Below are 17669 nucleotides of genomic sequence, written 5' to 3' on the forward strand. Positions count from 1 at the left end.
GGTGCCCAGTACCATCTAGCCTGCCCTGCCTGGCTTCCTCCTGAGTACCAATACTCTCCTTGGCCAAAAAGAAGTTCCGGTACTCAAGGGGAGAAAATTCAAACGTGGCGGCACTCGGCACTAGCCCATTTAAAGCACTGACTGTGAAGAGAGTGTGGAAGAATATTTTGACCACAGAAAGTGTCATCGGCGAGATTTGTGTTCAATTACATGTGGCGGTTTTGAAACCAGGTGAGTTGAGTTCTTTGTTTCTTTTTAAAAGATTTCATTAGGAATGTGTATAACAAAAACATGGCATGAATTACGTTAGACAGGTGACCTGAGTTCGAACTCTGGCTTCCATCCTTAGCCTCGTGTGCAGAGTGAAATCTGCACGTTGTTCTCTTGTGATATTTGCCAACGTTGAGAAAGTTAAGAGGCAGAGTTCACACCTGCATTAAATACTATATAACAAGTACACGAATCTTTACTGTAAGGTTAGATAATGGGCAGATGGGAGGTGGCTGCTCCTATTTGGGAAGGGTGGGGGGAAGGGGCGGTGTAAAATGGCATTATTGCGTTCCAGTGAAGCAGAGCCGCATACATTATGCTTCCCTCTTCCAATCGCATTCGCTGAGTCATTCAGTTGGAAAAACTGTCATCCGCAGCCCAGGATGGCAAGCAAGCGCGCGCTTCTGCATTAGCGTGTCAACCACCACCTGCAACTTGTCCCCACTTCCTGGCAAAAAAGCGCCAATGTCTTCTGACTCATCACCTAAACAGATTTCATGGGTCCTTGACAGTGGAGGCTCCTCGCTAAGGTGGCGGAGCATCGCCCCACTGCCAGGAGCAGCAAACAAAGGCAAAAATAAAATGATAATGGCAGAATGTCTCCCATCTATTTGGACCAAGTCCTGGTGGCCAGATATGATAGGTACATTATCCACTTACACTGACTCTCTTAAAAATCTTGGAGTTCTGGTAGATAAAACCTGTCATTTGACTATCAGATCATTCGAACAGTTTCTACCTGTTTCTGTATAATCAGGACACTTAGGAAGGTGTTTTCTTATATTCCCCTGCCGGCACATAAGCAAGTGGTTCTGATGTTGATATCCTCTAGACTGGACTACTGCATTGCACTATAGTTGGATGTCAACAAGATTGCAGTTGACAAGCTGCAGCTGGTCCAAAATGCTGTGGCAAGACTGGTCCTTGATATTGCCAACTATCAGTCTGTCTCGGCTGGTATATCTAAGCTCCATTGGCTACCTGTGAACAAATGCATTGTCTTCAAAGCCTAGTGTATTGTTCACAAGGCACTGCAGAACTCTCCTTTCCCAAAGGCTATAAATACTTGGATTTTCCCTCTTTAATGAAGGTCTGGGTCCCTGTAATCTCTGTGTTCTAGTTCTGCTTCTTTTCATGCGGTAGAAATAACCTCATTAGCGCCTTGACGCCTTCAGGCATTTGATGCGCTTTATAAATCTTTATCATTTCATTTCATCAGAAACAGACTCCAGGGACCAAATGGCTAAGTCAAGAAAATGACAACTTTCTAAGAGTGGCATTTTCGGATTTGCAATTGAAAATCCGACTTCACCATAAGTTAGGATTTTAAATTGTGATTCCAGAGACACCAACTGTTACTGTTTATCTCTTCCCATTTGGAAATTACACTTATAAAATGCAAAAAGGCAACTCCAATGTTATCCTATGGAAGAGATAGGCCTTGCAGTATTGAGAAACAAATGTTATAGTTTTTCATTGCCAGGACATGTAAAAGTACATGTCCCACCTTTTAAATACACTGAACCCTGCCCCAGGGCTGCCCAGGGCCTACCTTAGGGGTGTCTTATATGTCTTAACAAAGGAAGGATTGGTCCTGGAAGAATGTTCTTTTTGCCAGGTTGAAGTGGCAGTTTAAAACTGAACACACAGGCAGGCCTGAAGCATGTTTAAAGGCCTAATTAAGTGGGTGACACAACCGGTGCTACAGACACACTACTGGCATTTAATTTACCAGCTATGGGTTCATGTACTTCTACTTTACTGGGGACTTACAAGTAAACTAAATATGCCAATGGGGTATATGCCATTGTTACCATGTTTTAGGGAAAGAGCACAAGCACTTAATCACCAGTTATCAGTTGTAAAGTGTGCAGAGTCCTATGGCCAGCTAAAACAGGAGGTCTGAAGGGAAAACGCTAGGAGGAAACCACTCAAGGATGCCAGGACTAACACAGTACCACTGTTCTTACCTCGTTTAACGTACAGTTCTGTTATTATATTTTTTATTAGGGCCATACTTAGTTTTTCAGTTTATTCATTATTTTTTTGATCTGTCGCTTCTATTTTGGATACTGCGACCTCCACTAGAAGATGGCGGCCATACATCGCTACTAATCTTATACATCTAGCTATTTTCCTTCACAACCCGGATCACGTGTTCCATGTTACGTCCCTACGCTCTCTCTCAAATAGAGGGAGGCTCGCGCCGATTGTTTACTACATCGGAACTCTATCTCACACACTGTTCGAGTGGTGACAACACCGTTAGCAGGTACGCAACCGCTTCCTTTGATACCCGTCAGATATTCCTTTTTGGTATTATATTTTTTTGACATAACTTTTTGACCAGCTAAAACAGGGTTCCTCTTTATTTACTCTCATAGGGAGCCGGCTTATCAAGGTGGGGCTGCCTTATGTTCGTTCTTTGACACATAATTTACAATGTGAATTTACTGTTCACATCACTTGAGACATACCCGAATCTTGATCGCTTTGGGTGAGTGTCTCACATTTTTCGTTATACTTAGTGTGTTACATCCTGTTGCCATCGTTGCCGCTTAGTTTGGTATTTCTTTACACCATGGAGGTTCCTCTTTTGTCTTTCACTTGAAATATCGTAATTATTTTTAGTTATCACCTTAAATTCACCTATACGATGCTAGGAATTTCAACCTGACTAGGACTAGGACTAGGATAGCCTGGGAGAGTGCTTTTAACACATTTTGTCTCCCACCAATTTTTTCGTTTATTGATGCTACACATTATATACTTTTTTAGTATGCCCGTTATATTTCTCAGCGTATGGGTTACCTTAGGGACATATTAGTTTTTGGCATTATTTTACCTTTCTCTTTGTGCTGCTTGACTAAATAAAAACAAAAAAAATATTTTTGGCACTATCTATATTTTACTTTCATTGCATTATATACTATCAGTCATTGAAACATATTCAGCATTACTTCCTCTGACTATGACACTTAATCAGGCTTACCTTATTGGCCTGCATTTACAATTTATTATTTTATTCTTTTCCAGTCTCGTGTTTACTTTGGACACCTGACATCCTTTGGATCATTTTTGATTTACTTTGATCCATGATACTGGTGGGTGTGTTTAATTGCTCCGTATCTTTCACTACTCTACACCTCTTTAATGGTTACCAGCACTGTGGGGTAATCGGTGCTTCAGTTTGTGCAGCACCCCTTTTTCAGTAACTATTTAAGCGCTTTACTATCCATGTTTATATTGACAGACTCTATTTACTAGAAGTGTGGTTCATCCCTTTTGAGGGATTGCTATTACCCTTCATTCTTATTTACTAATTAAGTATTTGCCAGCACTCTAGTACTGTTTACCAAGCGCTATTTGATTGTGATTGACAGTAGCTAACTTGACTATGTCTAATTTTGATGATGATAGTGATAAAATATTTAATGATATCTTTACAGGTCAAATAACACAATCCACCAAGACTAATCCAGTAGAAATGAAACCACAAGGGCTTAAACAGCGTTTTATCAAATTAGAGAGACTTTGTAAGTCTGAGTTGTCAAGATGGTGGGATTCCACCATTCTTAAAAAATACATTGAGATTAAGCAAGTACCCAGGGGATTAAGGGTGATAATCTTCCCTACGTTTGAGGACTTAGGTCCTGATCTCCTGCTTGAATGGGAAAATTTGATCTCATCCTCATCTTTTGGCATGATGGATTTGTTAATCCGTCATGCGTAAAGAAAGCGAATAAAATTACTCAGTGATATAGAACAGATTGAGGAAGAGATAAAAGCACTCAACATGCCTGATGTGGCAAATAAAAACTATGTGATACTAAAAGATGTTCTGAATGCCCATCAGATTTATATTAAGAACAAGAAAATTTGCAAACTCAAACGTGACAATAATGACTATAAGAATGGTCGAATTTTCACCTTCGCTAAGAAATTTGATGAAATAACACCAAGAGCAGGAATCAGAGATCTAAATGACAAATTTAGAGATACACCAATCTCAGTCAGTGACTCTGAAGTTTCCAGTAATATCAGTGGGAGCAGTGAAGCTATTAGTGATATAACATCTACATTGGTAGTAGCAACCAGTGCCAATAATGACACATCTTCATCTTTTTTATCAGAGTTGGAGAGATACAGAAAGGGAACAAAGATGGGGTTCAACTCCAAAAGAAATGTAGTAAGAAGAGAACAAGGAGGGGAGGGTACAAAAACCGAGTCAGAAGACAGCAAAAGAGTGACACGATCTGTGTCAACAACACAGAAGAACTAATTGATATTGCTGATCATTTTGAAAACACAACTGCTGTAAATGTCAATGTTTTAGAAGACCAAGCACGAGATGATATTTCAATTATCAATTTATCAAAAATGGATTTAACTGTACCGCAAATCAATGTACTTAAGAAGGGTCTTAGCTTTTGTCCTGTTTCTGGTCCTAACTTTACTCAAATTCATGTTGACTTGTTTAAGTTTGTACGAAGACTTAAATTAAAGAAGTGGTTTGGCATGCAAAAAAAAGAGTGTCCGATACCATTTTATACAGCTGCACCAAGTGGCCAAAGTATACAAGATATTAGAGATACTCAACTATTACTGTCATTGGATGAAAGTATAACAACCATCCCTGACCTGGAGGAGATCATAGCTGATCTAGGTATTAATATAGACATGAATGTTGACAGTGGCCTTAAACACAAGTCTCTATTTACACCAACATTAACTCCAGACAACATGATTGACTGCTTCTTTAGAATCATGACATCTGAACTGCATTCATTGGAGGATAAAAAACTGGGTGGGCACACTTATTTGAGACACAATCTGACAGCTAATGAGAGAAAATCTCTCATCTCGTTAGCCAATGAACCTAAAATAACTATTAAGGAAGCAGATAAGGGAGGCAACATTGTTGTATTAGATACATCGTATTACAACAATGAGATTGAAAATCAATTATCGGATCATAAGTGCTACACCAAAATCACATACAATCCAACCAAACAGGTCACCACACTCATAGAGAACACATTAAAATATTGGCTCAACTTTGGTCTTCTCACGGATTTGGAGTTTAAGTATCTTTTTAACCCTACGCCTAGGTCTGCTTACATAGACACACTACCTAAAGTGCATAAAGATCTTAGGACACCTCCAGGCAGACCGATCATTTCAGGTATTGGCGGTAGCACAGAGCGTATTTCAGAATACATCGATATATACTTAAAAGCAATAGTAAATAATTTACCCTCTTACATAGAAGATACTAAAGACCTTTTGAATAAATTGGAACATTTCATCTGGCAACAGGAATTTACCCTAGTTACTTCAGATGTCAGCTCTCTCTATACCAGCATCCCACCAGATAGAGGTATGGAAGCTTTGACATACTACTTATCTAAACAGGATGCTACACTTTATGACCACACCAAAATGTTATTGGAATTTACCAATCTGGCACTTGACAATAACTTTTTCAAGTATAAAGATAAATGGTACAAACAACACTCAGGTGTAGCTATGGGGGCCACATTTTCTCCATCCTTTGCCAATATTTACATGGGTTTCTTCGAACAACACCACATATGGAACACATGCCCAACTACACTGACCAACAACATAGTGTATTGGGGTCGTTTCATTGACGATGTTCTCATGATTTGGAATGGTACTTGTAGGAGAGTGGAATCTGACTAATGGTTGCCCCCAACTTTTTGCCTGGTATTTGAGTGGTTTTTGACTAGTCTGGCTGGGATCCTGCTATCCAGGCCCCCAGCCTATCTGCTTTCTCCCTAAAACTGATGTGAGTACTCTAGGTACAAACCTAATTGGATGTTGGGCATGCCCTACCAATCCCTTGTAGATGGTACCCTAGGTACCCAGGGCATGGGTCCCCCAGTAGGCCTACCAGGGCTGCAGCACTTATTGTGCCACCCTGGGACAGCCACCCAAACTGACACCCCCAGACCACTACTGTAGTCTGGGTAAGGTGGCGCTAGCACCCCTTACAGGGATGTAGGTACCCTATATCCCACACCATTACAACACATATACTCTCATAGGTCACCCCTATGGCAGTCCCTGGTAATCCTACAGGGCTGGGTGCTGAGGTATGTGTGAGGGGGGACCCCTACGTGAGTAGGGCCTCTCTGCAACCTTCGTAAAATCGTTACTGGGTTGTTTGTAGTGTAGCCATACCATATACTCTTAACCGCATTATAAGTGAATCGCGTCATCGCAATAACTTGAGAATGGCTACACAGAACCATATCGTGTTTGGTGTCAAACATGAAGGAATCATACCCCTAGTCCAGCCATGGGCATGAGGGTACGATTCCCCCTTGCTAGAAGGGCGATATGGGAAAAGCGGTAGAATTTAGACACCAATTTAAAAGTGCACATGTACCACAAAATGGCTACTGTCCGCCACCTACACGACTCTGGCTGGCTGTTGCTGGGGAAAACCCCAGCCTCGCCATCTGGACAATAGGGCTCCTGTGGCAGGGAGGTGCTAGCATCTCCCCAGACAGGATAATGTGGATTGGAACAGGGTGGGTGCACCAAATGTCCTTTCAGAACTGCACGTAGGCAGCTGCAGAGCCCCAATTCTGCATACACCGCCTGGAACCGGTTATGGGGCATCCTGCCCCTCGCCCAGGTGGGAAACACACAAAGGGGAGTGGGTGTAGCCACCCTTTCCCGCCTCTACTCTGATTGGTAGGCTCTAGTTGGGACCATCCCCTAATCTTGGGGATATATGTGAATAACTTGGCCCCAGAGCCCCAGATTAGTCCAGAACTTCACAGAACTGACCTTCGACAAGCTGCTGCCCAGCTGACTGAAGAAATCTCCCTTGGGATAAAGGAGTTATCCCCCTGCTTGGCAGGCACCTGAAAGACTGCAAGATACCCGGTTGGAACTTCGCTGCTCTCACGAACTTTGACGTCTTCCAGCAACCTTGAGGTGGGTCTCTAGAGCATCCCAGAGTCCTGTGAGCGTGCCCAGCAAGTCTGAGCACCGTGGACCACATGGGTGCCGAGATCCCTGCATACCCCGAGACACCGGCCACCTCTTGCCTAGCACATGACCCCGACCAGTGGGGAAGTTGTGCTTTGGCTCATTTCTGAGCCAACCTTCAAGCAGCATCTGTGCCAAATCTCAGCTCCTTAGCCCACTCCGGTGGCCCGTGGGAGCCCTTTTACGCACTCCATTTTGCTGCCTTCTGCGGTCCCTTGTCTCTCGACTAGTGGGCCCTGGCGGAGGAAAATCTTCACATCCTAGAGTTCCCCTGGTTGCTCCAGGCCTGCTCTGCGCTCCCTCCAAAGGAGAGCACCCTCAGACCTCGTGGGTCTGCACCAGCAGCTGCTTTGTTCATCTTGCGTGGGTTGCGGTTGCCAAGGCTTAGTGGATCCAATCGGGACACTAACACCGCAGCGACCCTCATCCGACGTAGGACAGTCGCCCTCCAGAAGCTGGTCTTCCTTGAAGCCTCCCGGAGCCCGTGACTGCAGAGCCAAGCTGCATCTTCCTCACCTGAAGCACCCGACATCGAAGGGCTCCTTGCTGTGAGCCCCCTGGTCACTGTGCCGTGACCCAGACTCTGTCCCCTCTGCTTTCAGGTTCTTCCCTACATTTTCTACATCTTAGATCTTCACGACTTCATCGACGCTTTCAGCTAGCAGCAGTTTGGACTTCTTTTCCATTGAAAATCAGCCCGCGACCCGACACCAGAATCGACCTATGCACCCGGCTTCCCTGGGGCAGGTAACAGTGGTACTTTGGTACTCCCGTGGTGGTGGGATCTCCAAAGCCTTAAGTCTCAAGTCGTAACTTTGTACTACTGCTAGAAGTGTCTTTTATCTTTAAATATTCAACCGCGACATTCTCCATAGGCTAACATTGCGATCCCGATAGCAGCTCTTTGCACTGCACGCGTCTCCCGTGGGTCCCCTTCCTCTTAACTGTGGGTGGATTCTGAAGGGGCAAGCGATCCTGAATGCCCTAGGCATTGCCTGTAGAATTGTCGTGGTTCTTATACCACTATTTTAGTATATGGTTTGGTCCCCCCTGGGGCCCATTGATTTCTGTGCTATTTATTGTGTTTATAAATGCTTGTTTGAAGTGTAACTTTGCCACTAGTCACATAAAGTGACTGTGGGATTCTGTCTAGAATAAATACATATATTTTATATATATACCTGTGTGGGCTACTCTTTCATTTGGTTATTCAAGAGGTTATTATGGTAAAACAATAAGCTTAACACTCCTTCAAGACTTAGCCTGAAGGCTGCTCTCCACAGCTACCACTAGGATAGCTTTCTTTAAAGGTTGTCTTAAACCTATCATCAATAAGAGTCGAATTGGACTGGTGCAAGGTGTCCCTATAACTAGGAACAGCATATGTCAGGCCAACTTCTCACAGTACTGACTCTATCTTAAACGATTTCATCATGTACCTAAACGATAACACATACAATCTCAACTTTACGTATATTCACAGTAAAGACCACATTGATTTCCTTGATGTGACTTTATTTGTTCAAGATGGCATACTACAATCCGAATTATTTCGCAAAACAACAGCGTATAATTCCTTACTACACGCCACCAGTTCACATCCCATCTCTCAGATAAGGGCAATTCCCTTTGGCGAAATGACCCGCTTTCGTAGAAATTGTAGCCAAGATTCTTCTTTTCAACAAGAAATTGTGAAACTAAAGAGCAGGTTTGTGACTCGGGGTTATGACTGTAGAACACTAAAACGTGCACACACCAGGATCAACAAATCCCATAGGACAGAACTCCTTAAACCTAAGCACAACATCAAACAAGCGAAAGAACAAACACAAGTATCTTTCATTACTCAATATCACTCTTGCAGTAATGACATATATAAGCTTCTTCGTAAACATTGGCATTTACTTCGACTTGATTGTGACCTAGTACCATTTGTTAAGCAGAAACCTATGGTTACATATAAAAGAGGCAGAACACTTAGGTACCTCTTGAGTTCAACCACCGTTGACACAGCCACACTAACACAACGTGGCTGGTTACCAGTAAAACCCAATGGCTTTTTCAAATGCTCAACATGTAATGTTAGTCAATTTTCCTGTGATAAAATCAAGACTTTCATATACAACACCAAACAATCATACAACATCATGAATTTCATCAACTGCAATACGAAATTGGTAGTTTATTGTATAGTTTGTCAGTGCGATCTTATATATGTGGGGAGAACAATTAGACCCCTCAAAGAACGCATTCAAGAACACATTAGGGCTATTCGGAATAACAACCGCGATTACCCTCTGGCAGTTCACTATAACACGATACATTCATCCGTTGAGAAACTTAAACTCAAATTCCATGGTATTGCCATAGCATTGGAAGACATTCGAGGAGGCGACAGGGTCTCGAAATTAAGAAAACTGGAAGCTTAATGGTTAATTAAACTCAGAACAGTAGACATGGGACTTAATGTCGACAGAGATTTACATGTGTTCTTAAGAGACTGATGTTATTTATCTAGGGATTATCAATATCACTCCCCTGTTTCTTTGTATCTTGTTACTTTCTGCATTTTCTTTTGTATTAATCATATTTCTGTGACGTAGTCGTTTGCAATTATTTATGTGACCGTTTGATAACAAACTTGTATTTACAATAACAACTGACTCTTTATGTATTAACATTTTACTTGTTTGCTATTACATGTAACTGACCGTCAACAATAGGGGTCATATTGACAGTGTACATGAAACAATGTCTTTATTGTGGTTGTTCACCGCATTTACATATTGTCAATGTTTAGTTCTGTCGTTTTTCACAATGTTTTCATCTTTTACATTTGTTGTACCTACCCTGTATTTGTCCTGTACTTTTTGTCCAGTTACTATCCTTGTCTTTCCTTTCTTTTTTGCTCTCTTTCTTTCTTCTTTTAACAGGCACGAATCTCACATTCGATAAGAGGACCGTTTTTCATTCTATGTTTATTTTTCACATAGTCATTTTTATTATTAGTGATTTGCACTTACATACACTATTAGTTGGAGATCCTATTCATTAGGCTTACTTCTGTATCTCAAAGTTATACTCGTTCGGCAGATCACATGACTATGTGGTCAGATAGTGGATACTCCAGTCACTTTCTGGGTTCCACAAGCCATCCATATCATAGACTGTGCTATTTGCACGTTCTGTTCTTACCTCGTTTAACATACAGTTCTCTTATTATATTTTTTATTAGGGCATACTTCGTTTTTCAGTTTATTTATTATTTTTTTGATCCGTCGCTTCTATTTTGGATACTGCGACCTCCACTAGAAGATGGCGGCCATACATCGCTACTAATCTTATACATCTAGCTATTTTCCTTCACATCCGGATCACGTGTTCCATGTTACGTCCCTACGCTCTCTCTCAAATAGAGGGAGGCTCGCGCCGATTGTTTACTACATCGGGACTCTATCTCACACACTGTTCGAGTGGTGACAACACCGTTAGCAGGTACGCAACCGCTTCCTTTGATACCAGTCAGATATTCCTTTTTGGTATTATATTTTTTTGACATAACTTTTTGACCAGCTAAAACAGGGTTCCTCTTTATTTACTGTCATAGGGAGCCGGCTTATCAAGGCGGGGCTGCCTTATGTTCGTTCTTTGACACGTAATTTACAACGTAAATTTACTGTTCACATCACTTGAGGCATACCCGAATCGCTTTGGGTGAGTAGCTCACATTTTCCTTATACTTAGTGTGTTACATCCTGTTGCCATCTTTGCCGCTTACTTTAGTATTTCTTTACACCATGGAGGTTCCTCTTTTGTCTTTCACTTGAAATATCGTAATTTTTTTTAGTTATCACCCTAAATTCACCTATACGATGCTAGGAATTTCAACCTGACTAGGATAGCCTGGGAGAGTGCTTTTAACACATTTTTTCTCCCACCAATTTTTGCGTTTATTGATGCTGCACATTATATACTTTTTTAGTATGCCCGTTATATTTCTCAGTGTATGGGTTACCTTAGGGACATATTAGTTTTTGTCATTATTTTACCTTTCTCTTTGTGCTGCTTGACTAAATAAAAACAAAAAAATTATTTTTGGCACTATCTATATGTTACTTTAATTGCATTATATACTATCAGTCATTGAAACATATTCAGTATTACTTCCTCTGACTATGACACTTAATCAGGCTTACCTTATTGGCCTGCATTTACGATTTATTCTTTTATTCTTTTCCAGTCTCATGTTTACTTTGGACACCTGACATCCTTTGGATCATTTTTGATTTACTTTGATCCATGATACTGGTGGGTGTGTTTAATTGCTCCGTATCTTTCACTACTCTACACCTCTTTAATGGTGCTTTTCGATCTTACTAATGTTCCACCTTTGACCATTCGGGCATTCTTTACCTATACTCTTTAGGGCTGCCAATGATTATAGACTTACCTTATGCACATGATACAGCTCAATTTATTATTTTTGCTGCAGATTTCGGGTGACTCTTTCTTTAAATTTTCATTTTCCACACTGTGTTATTTGGTCCTTCTTGTTTGTTGGTTCTGGTTTCATTATCTTCCCTCTTCTAATCTTATGACTTCATGTTGAGTTTAACATAACAATTTATACTAGTATACATTGTTGATTACTTGCTTGTGCGGTCTCACTGTTTTTATATACACTTCTTGTTTTTTTTCCAGCCTTGATAAAGTCTCCGTACATATTGTGGTACAAGACGAAACACGTGTTGGCCTGATCTTAATTATTTGCTGCTGGGAAACTCTCTACTTAAGAATATACAATACTGGCGGACATTTTTACTGAAAATACAAGCACTCGTGACTCTGTACTGTGGGCGAAGTTCGCCAAATGTAAATGTGACAGTGAGTGCTATTGCTGAACAATTTTTACTTTGATTGACTGGTTTATGATCTGTTACCAGCACTGTGGGGTAATCGGTGCTTCAGTTTGTGCAGCACCCCTTTTTCACTAACTATTTAAGCGCTTTACTATCCATGTTTATTTACTAGAAGTGCGGTTCATCCCTTTTGAGGGATTGCTATTACCCTTCATTCTTATTTACTAACACAGTATCACTGTTAAACTCCAGATGTCCTTACTGAACATATACATTTAACAGGGAACTATTCTCCTCTATGCAGGGCACTGAACGTTGGGTGTCCGGCAGAAAGCTGGCTCTCCAGTCCTTCCTAACTCTACAAATAAATGTGGATGAGCAGTCAAAATCCAGCTGTAAGAGTACGGTGTTGGAATGAGCCTAGGTACAGTGCAACACAACTATAACAGTGGCAAGAAAGATGGGGTCATCTAGTCAGAATTATGCGTTTTTCAAACTACACAATACTAAAATAATATCTTAACATGTGTATATTGATATATTTATAAAGAAAAAGGAGGATTTCTGGTAAAAGAAAACAGGCAAAGATCAATGTCGTTACTATAATGAGGGAACATTTATATCAGTGTTCACAAACACGTGCTGTTTGTAATTGCTACATAATAGGGAACACAGCACTATAAACTGTATGAAATAATTACATTGTTGCAGACAGCAAACTGTTACCATGCACAATCCTAATGATGGTAAACATTGAAAACAAGCTGAAACAAAAGACAGACACAGTGGCAATTCAAATACCCGCAGTGACCTGAAAGTAACCCCTGGGACCTAACTGGGCATGGATTTCATCAGGTTTCCCTGTTGTGTAGATACTGTTGCAGCTATACTTCATAAGAGTAGTGAGGCTAACCCTACATCCACTCCCCCTACCTCCATCGCTTGCATGGCTCAACAGAATCTGGGTGTAAGACAATGGATTGAGCCATTCCTTGGGAACAAGCAGCGCTCACCCCAGAGCCAAACTGAATCAAAGCCATCAGCCATACACAGCTGACTCTAGGAAAGGGGCATGTGTTTAGCCGCGCTCTGTACCCACCATCCCTAGAGCCTCTGAAGAGTGTGTGAATATATATCAATTGAATGTTCAGTTTTCTGTATGTTCGTTGTTGCTTATATCAGTTGTAATTTTTTCTGTTTGGCTTAACATGTGCTTTTTCTATTGGTGCTCTGTACTCAGTCATGTAACTTTAGGTACTAATAATAATAATAATTATAAATCCCAGTTTATGTGAATTATCTGAAAAGTGCACAACTCCTTCTAAGGCATGTCACCTTTACGTGCACACTGTGAACACGAAAAAAATGTGGGTAATCCCCAAGTTGCCAAACTCTATGTGCAGCACAGCGAGGATTCAGTTACCCTACGCAAATCTGAGAGCCTCTAAGGATGAAACTGATATTGGCAGAGTCAATAGGTCTGGTTCATGGTTTACAAGTGTAAGTGCTTCTTCATTGATTGATTGCATGTATGAATGGGTGAATGAATGGCAGTAATAATGACTGCATGGGCGACTGAAAGATGGCAAAAGAAGGCATGCATAGTCGGCAAGATAAATGGGTTGAATGAACGGATGGACCACGGCAGATTGTAAGGCAATGATATGATGGTGAGATTGGAACAGGGAAAGCCAGTGAGGAGAAGGGACAGTGAATGGGTGAGTGATTGAGTGCATTGGTGGAAGTGTATTTGCAAGAATGGGTGGCTAGATGAGTGTATGAATGGATGATGGCAAGGGCAGTGTTGATGAAGGAATAGTCTGCCCTGAAGTCTGCTTCATCCAATTTCCTGCAAGTGTTGATGCTGTTGGGATCTCAAGGTGAACAAAAGTGAGAATACACAGTCTCTTAAGAAAACACAAACAGAGGTGCAAGAAACAAAACCCAACTAATGGATTAAAACACTTGAAAGTTTAGACAGAACAATGGAGCAAATGAGTTTCATGCGTCTGGATCCCACATAAGTGAACGCTTCACCTAGGATACTAGAAACACAGCACAATACAATGGCAAGGGGCCACTGGGAATAGTAGTCATTGCTCTGTAAATAGAAAATAAAATACAGTATAATGGCTTGATGGCCTATGGCACTGCCAATTAGGCTATTCTGGATATACCAATGGTGTACTCCACAACATCTCTTCCCGCTCACTTGTTCTGGTGCGCCAAGGTCTCTAAGGCCATCTGTTCGTTGATTAAAAAGGAAATGTTGGTTGTGACCGACCTTCATGTTTAGGCTCTACAAAGGGTTTGTAATAATATGCCTACTTATTGCTAGGGGCACTAAAGGGTAATTCCCCTAATGGAAACTAAACACTATTATTAGAAGAACAACCCACTGGCGTTCCTTGCAACCATATCATGTCACTCAAGCCATGCGCACTGCACGGAAAGGAGCACACAGTGGCAACAACATCAAAGGAGCGTGCGGTGGCTGGAAGGGGGAAGAGGTGGTTGAGAAGCATCATTAGAGAGAAGCGATACTGGTTTCACCAATTAAAGGCCATAATGTAATGTTGTTGCTCGGTTACCAAAGGGTCATTCTTCTAATGGAAACAAAATGTTACCATTAGAGAAACACCACTTTGACATCCCCAGCAACCACCCTTTGACATTAAAGCTGGGTGCCCTGCATGAAAAGGATCCCCCAATGACAGCATCATCAAGGAAGTAGCTCTTGGAGGTTGTGAGAGGGATGTGCTTCAGCATCAGGGGAGGGTCGCTTGCTCCAAATGCTAAATAAAAAATACCTTAAAAAAATACTTTTCCCCATCACCAATTTCATCTACATTTGCACTGCAGGTGAAAAGTGCACGCGTGAAATGTCATGCATTGATCCAAAACATGAAAGACAATGCCTGAAGAGTCTCACCAAACAAATCAACGACTGAAGAGATTAGGCCCAAAGCCTCTTTCTTTATCTTCTGTGTTTGTGTTGTATGTTGTGTGCAGTGCTGACATGAGGTCTTGACAAATAAATCAGTCAGGCTTTGGCTAGACTGAAAAAGAGGAAATGGACAAAAAGTGATAAGTTACAAATGATATGTTTGTTGGTTTGAAGCCTGGTATTTTTGAGCATCTCGGAATGAGGGTTTACATTATTTATGGATGTCCTCGCCCAATCCTTGGGAATTGCTTGCATTGTGGCCTCTGTGGCGTCTCAGCAGTCTCAACAAGTGTCTTTGAGTGAAACAACTCTGCAGTCCCAGACTAGGGATCCGAGCCACAGACTCCGCTCTGATAGGAGGAATTCTGCAAGCATACTGTACTAAGAAGTGGAGCAAGCAGGGCTTTAAATGAGCCGGGTCTCGCTGGTGCTGAGCACCTGCAGTTTTTAGGTCTCGGCTAGCGAAGGCTGCGCTTGCGCAGTCTCGCTCGCGAGATTTAATGACTTGGAGTAGTGGGGCTTTAACCCGCCCCTCTTCTCTCCTCTTCTCCATTGGCTGGCCTCTGAAATGCTGGTCAGCCATGGGAGAAGAGGTTTGTCTCTCCAAACAAGCCTCGTCCTTTTGCGATTCGGGGGCGTGTTTTTTTCGATTCTTTCTCTGGGCGTGTTTGAGAAAGAAAAACACGAACCGATTCCAAAACGATGCTGCGTTTCTCCGAGGCATTTCTGCTTGACCTCGGAGAAAGGCGGTGGTGTCCCGGCGTCCGGACACATTTGTTAATTTCCAATACTTGTTTTTCAAGTGCTGGCATTTCTGGTAGGAGGCTTAATTGGTGAGTGAAAACTTTTCGTTCGCCGTCCGATCCGGGTTTCTTTCATTCGTCTGACTTGTAGTATCTGTGGCCGGCTGCTGTGATACCATGATCGAATTAGTGCGTCTGTTGTTTGCACAGGCGGGCTACCCGGGGCTCTTTGAGGGGACCGGAGATTTGGCCGAGTGGGTGGAAGTTAAAGAGGGTAAGTTCTGGCCTGGTTTTGGTATCTACTTGAGAAAGGAGCGGAGGTGAAAAAAAAACTTCAGCATGGCGACTGATCCTGCAAGTTTACTTTTCACAGTCTGCGTGCTCCTTCGCCGGTGTGGACTGAAGCAGCACGGCTGACTCTGCCTCTGGAGGCTGCAACTTCTGCACATTTAATTTTAGATTTTGTTTATTTGTAAGAGTGGAGCTTGGACGCATTGTATTTGCTGCGCTGTAGAGAGAACCGACCCGCTGTGGTTTTGTTGAGGGAGGGGAGGCGCGATTGAACTTGTGAGTAAACAGTTTAAAAAAAAAAAAAATGAGTCAGATGTTTCTTCCAAACTCAGATGGGTGGTCGTCTCGTCTGCCGAACGTATAGAGATGTATTTAGAAACCCGCCAAACCTTACTAGCTGTGGAATGTTTCTTGTGCACGCCGGGCCGGCCGTAGCTGGCACTGGGCGTTTTACTGGTGAGCCGGAAGGGTAGGGGTCTCTTTTGTTAATGGGGGACCAGCTGTGCACAGGTGCTGCACTATCGACCCTCACCCCCTCTAACAAAAGCGGCAGCGGTGCTTGACACTAGCATTCAAGCCCCCGCCCTCCCCTCTCTCACGGGCCCGCAGCTTCTCAGCAGCCACCCCTGGGGTGGTCTGTTCCCTGTCTGAGTGTTTGTATAGCGTCCTTATGACATTTTATAAGTTGTGGGGCCCTTTCTTGTGTTGTGTAAAAAAACTAATAATAATAATTATATGTTCTCATTATGCAATCTTAAGTTTTCGTAAATCCTGTTTTAAAACCAAGTTTTTTTTCCTTCATTGCCTGCATTTCTTTCTACATGTTTCATTGGCTCCGCTTCCTGTACTTTTTATATTACTGCCTTTTAAATGCGCTACGGTTTGAGCAGTGTCTCTGGTTGTGTATGCACAATTATGGAATCATGTTTTCCTGTTTGAACAACATCATACAAGATGCCGACACAACTGTGTTCATGATACCCCCGAAAATGTTACCTGTCTGCAAGCACCAGATGTTTGCTTTTTTTTTGTGTGTGTTTTTTTTGGCACCTAATTTTAGCTCCCCCCCCTCTACAAAATGCCACCCCTGACGAAACGAGTAAGAGTTTATTCGTTTCCCCTCCAACGGGCTGTAGCAAGCCAAAGTGGCGCGTGCATGTCCAGAGTACATTTGCTCCCTGGAAACCTCTGAGTGCTGCTGCATTTCCCTGTGCTCTGGAGAGTTTTCACAAACACCACATCCTTTCCGCCAAGATGGATCCCTCTGGAGGACCAAGAGAGAGGGGGGGGGGCGGGAGAGGGTGCACAGAGCTTCACTGATCCAAAGGCTGGCCTTTGGAGCCGGGGTCTGTTGTGTCTGCGAAACGTGCTGATCAGAAATCACTGCTGTGTTCAGGCAATTGTGTTCTTTGTTTGTTGGCATTGGCACCTTTGAAGAGGGGGAGGAGTTGGTATGTTTAAGGAAGGGATTGCCCGACCTCCTCCCCCTTCTCGTGCATGTTCACGCAGGAATGTCTGCTGGGCACCAGGTCT

At 42.5% G+C, this 17669-nt stretch overlaps 1 long non-coding RNA gene across 1 annotated transcript in view; it reads left to right on the forward strand.

Moving 5' to 3' along the window:
- LOC146870651 (uncharacterized) overlaps window positions 1-13439 on the forward strand; it is a 231775-nt gene extending 218336 nt beyond the window's left edge. Inside the window, exons 3-4 of the long non-coding RNA XR_014959428.1 lie at window positions 11537-11604; window positions 11998-13439. This is a non-coding gene — a long non-coding RNA (uncharacterized LOC146870651). The remainder of the gene's footprint in view (window positions 1-11536; window positions 11605-11997) is intronic.
- The last annotated feature ends 4230 nt before the right edge of the window (window positions 13440-17669 follow it).

The sequence above is a fragment of the Triturus cristatus genome, chromosome 1_1 (assembly GCF_964204655.1).
Source record: "Triturus cristatus chromosome 1_1, aTriCri1.1, whole genome shotgun sequence".
NCBI classification, from domain to species: domain Eukaryota; kingdom Metazoa; phylum Chordata; class Amphibia; order Caudata; family Salamandridae; genus Triturus; species Triturus cristatus.